This window comes from Gavialis gangeticus, unplaced genomic scaffold (assembly GCF_001723915.1).
Source record: "Gavialis gangeticus isolate Ggan-Ray unplaced genomic scaffold, GavGan_comp1, whole genome shotgun sequence".
NCBI classification, from domain to species: domain Eukaryota; kingdom Metazoa; phylum Chordata; order Crocodylia; family Gavialidae; genus Gavialis; species Gavialis gangeticus.
In genome coordinates this window covers 3,831,962-3,836,509 of record NW_017728992.1, presented here as the reverse complement: position 1 = coordinate 3,836,509, position 4,548 = coordinate 3,831,962, and positions in this window count along the sequence as shown.

Here is a 4,548-nt window from a genome sequence, read left to right as displayed (position 1 = left end):
ACTTCGGGTCACAGCTAAAGCATAATTCTTCATGTGAAACAGTATAAAATATCAATATGGATGTACATGTTTTATCTTCATTATATTTCAGATCTGTTGGGGACGCTTTCTAAGACAAACTTACTAAAAAGAGCTGAAACAAGGAATAAATAGAAGGTATCTTCCTGGAGTACTATGCAGTCTAATCACCATTGACTGCATCTTGAACAGACAGCTTTCACTCTTTGCATCAACGTGATGTGCTGAAGGTGTTCTGTATCTTTATAGCTGAACCTGATTGTTACACTGTACAAATGCCTGAAAATGAAATCTGTAGAACCCAGAATCCAGATTTTTTGGACTCCTGCAAGCAGAAGTGAACTAACACACTAAGACACTGTCAAATTTATCACCTGGACAGCTACAATTTGTTATGTAGAAAACTAAAATATAACAGATGTGTTTTATTTTGCTACATAACAAAGTCGTTTAAAGCAAAATACACCACTGCACATGTACAGCATGATGAAATTAAAATGAAATATGCCTTTGCAAGTGTAAACGGTGACACCATTAAAGCAGTGCAAAAGGGCAATTAAGTCACTTTAAAGGCCAATTTCATCACGTGTATGAGCACCCTTGCTCCCTTGCAGAAGCTACAATCATCAAAGCAGTGAATTTCTGGACTCATTCTCACCTTTGGACTCTGTCTCAGTGGTCTAAAGGGGGAATAGTAGGTCTAGGGCAGCCTCCACTCTTCCATACTCTTGCTTAGGCATACATATCAAAGGTCTTGGTGTGATGGTCATAGGACTCTGTAAGGGGCATAAGGAATCTGAGGAAGCTCCCAAGGGATGCCTATACATGAGAAACAAGGCTGCTGTGTCATGTGGTAACTACAGCATGTCAGAGCAGAATCAATCGAGTCTGCTGGAGCACAATAATTACCGTGCTCCACCAGCCTCCAGCATTTTGTGTATCAGCATCCCCATGCTTAAAAATGGTGTTGGGAGTGTTTTATCTTAAGCTTGTTGAATGCTGATACACAAGACACTCTTGGAGCTGCTCTAATTAAAGCACCCCCCTCATTCCCAGAGCACATATATAAACACCTTCAAGCTAGCAATGACGACAAGAACATTTTCTACCAACAATTTGAAAAAAAGATTGAGAAAACTCACACAACTATATTCAACTCTTGCATTGAAGTTGCCAGATATTATAAGAGTCTTATAATACTCGGCAACTTCAATGCAAGAATTGAAAATAGTTCTGAGCTCTGCCCTGGTATTCTGGGCAAGTATAGAATTGGTAATATGAATGAAAATGTACAGCAAATGTTAGAACTCCATGCAAGTCAAAATTGATGCATCACTGGGAAAATCACAAGACAGACAGCATGGTAACATGCAAAATCAGGACACTGGTACCACTTAGATCTAGTACTGACTAAGCACAACCACCTGAAAGAAATCCTACACACAAGGTCTTATCAAAAGGCTGACTGTGACACTGACCATGCCTTAGGTTTGCTGCAAAGTCAGAATCAATGCCAAAAAGCTCCATCATAGCAAAACTACCAGTCATCCTCAGATTGACATCAACCACGCTGAGGACATAGAAAGATGCAGACTATTCAATGAAGAAATTGTGAAAACAAGTCTACCTAATGACTCAGCCACCAAGCTTTGGGAAATCTTAAAAACTAATATTTATAATGCTGCTGTAATAACATTTGGCAAAAATGCAAGAAAAATGCAGACAGGTTTTAAGGTATCATCACAGAGCTCAGAGACACCTTACCACATAAGAAATGTCTGCCCAGAAAAACAGTCCATCTTTTTCCTCCTCTGTTAAATATGAAAACCATAACCAGAAGAAAATATGACTACATCCCGCTTACCACAAAACAACTTCAAGGTAAACAGACTATTCCAACTTTTCTCAGAGCCTAATTTGCATATAAAATGAACTGTTCCAAACAGGAGTTTTTACCACCCCTTCAACTCTCCTATGAAATATAAGCTTTTATTTCTATCCAGGAGAGCTTTTACAATCCTTTCTCCTATGCCTGAAGAAGGGTGCTTGTGCTTGAAAGCTTGCAATTAAAGATTTTTTTTTGCAAAAATCTAGTTGGTCTAATAAAAGATATCACATCTACTGTGAGTTCTGACTGGTTTTAAGAGCACTCTAAAATCCTTCTACCACTGGTTGAGAACAAAAGGACAGTGCTAACCATCTCGAAGAAATCTCTTAACACCACAATCCTGGAAAATTTGAGAAAGGCTTGATGAGAAATGTAAAAGGAGGCTAGGAGGTGTGCTCAGCATTTTTGGCTGAAATTATGTGATGATATTTAGAAAGGAGCTGAGATGGGTGATAGCCACAGAATGTACGAAGGCATCAAATGAGCAATTGGTTCAGTCAAGAAGCAAGCAGCTCTTCTGAAAGATTTAAATGATAACTTAAATGAGACTTAATTGATCACTGACATACAAAAACAACTTGAGTATTGGACTAAACACTATAGAACACTATACTCCTGTGAGACTGAAATCAAACACAAAGAGCTTGAATGATTACCACAGTTTAAAGTTATGAGGATTTGCAGAAAGCTATTACATTGATTCTTGGGAACAAGATATCCAGCAACAACTCCTTGCCTGCTGAAATCTACAAATGTGCCAACGACAAATTTCCTTGAAAGCTTGTACTTGAAAGAGGAAGTAGTACTGCAAGATTTTAAAGGTGCTCAGTTTGTACAATTATAGAAAACCAAGGGGATAGAAGTATCTGTGACAACTATAAAGGCATCTCCCTGTTGAAAATAATCAAAAAAGTTGTCACTCGCATTATGCTCCCTAGCCTGCAATCTCTAGGTGAAAGAAACTATCCTGAAAGTCAGTGTGGTTTTCACTCCAGTCGCTCCACCATTGATACGATATTTTCAGTCAAGCAAATGCAAGAGAAGTGTAGAGAAAATTGAATACCCCTGTACACCGCCTTCATTGATCTGATGAAAGTCTTTGATACAGTCAACAGTCAGGGCCTTTTTCCTGTCCTGGGGAAACTGGGCTGTCCCTCCAAACTGTTGAACATCATTCACTCACTATATCAAGGAAGAAGGAAACTACAGTATATGAAAGAAAGAATCAAATGCCTTTGACATCAACAGTGGGGTGAAACAGGGGTGTGTCTTATCCCCTGTGCTCTTTAACATCTACTTTACATTTCTGCTTCTTCACGTATTCAAGGACAGCAATGACGGCATTTATCTTGATGGCATCAAACCAGACTAAATGGAGGTTTTACAAGGTTTCAAGTGAAAACCAATGTAAAAGAGATGGTTCTGGGAGATTTCCTGCTTGCAAATGATATGGCCTTTGTTGCCCACAGTGAATCTTCCCTGCAATTTCTCTTGGACAAATTATCTGCATCATGCAAGAGCTTTGGGTTGACAATTAGTCTCAGGAAGACTGATCATGAACCAAGGAGTGGAAGAACCAGTGCCTAACATTACTCTGGAGGATAAATCTCTTGGTGCCATTGACAGGTTTTGCTACTTGGGTTCTATGATTAGCAGGAATCTTGACCTTCAGATTGAACTATTGGAATCAGAAAAGCAGCTAAGAATTTCAGGCTATTACAGAAATGTGTGTGGTGAAGGTGTAAATCTATGAGACTTGCATGCTTTGTGGTTCAGAAACATGGACTACTTGGACTACATGTGTGTGGAATAAGCACGCTTTGTGGTTCAGAAACATCGACTACAAATTCTAGGCACATCAAGAGACTGAACAGCTTCCACATGAGATGCCTGAACAAGTTCCTGAAAATAAAGTGGGAAGACAAAATCACACACAGAGGGGCTGGAGCACACAGGATTGGCACACTTAGAAACCAATATCAAGAAGAGAAGGTTGTGATAGCTTGGCCACGTCAGGAGAATGGGAGGAGACCATATTCCCAAGAATACAGAGAGATTCAAAATGCCTCTAGAAAGTGGGGTTACCCATTATGGTGGCGCCACAACACATGCAAAAATTATATGAAGTCATTCAATATCAATGTAGAAAGCTGGGACGAGTGCATAGAATCCTGTCCAATCAGGAGAAACATCTGAAACTGGGAGCAGCTCTACATGAAGTGGCTTTAATCCAAAAAATGGAAGCAAAGCAAGAAAGAAGGAAGCAGTGTGCTGTAAACCTGTAATCCGACATGTACAACACATGGATCTGTGAAATTTGTAACAAGCTGTGCACTCTTGTATTGGGCTCATCAGCCACAAACAGATTCAGCAGGCACCTGACTAGACCTCTTACGTGTACACCATGATCCAGAGGAACAATAGTTGCCTAATAGGGCTGTGTGAAGCTTTGGTAGCTGATTCAATTCAGATCAGATTCGGCCCGATTCAGTGGCCAAATCTCCAAATCCAAATTGAAGTGGAACACCCATTAAAAGGTCTGAATCAATTCAGAAGCCTCCAAATCTATTCATAGAGATTTGGAGAGCTTCTGAAAATCAGCCATAGACTATACAGGCAGCAGTCCTCCATGTCACTGGACA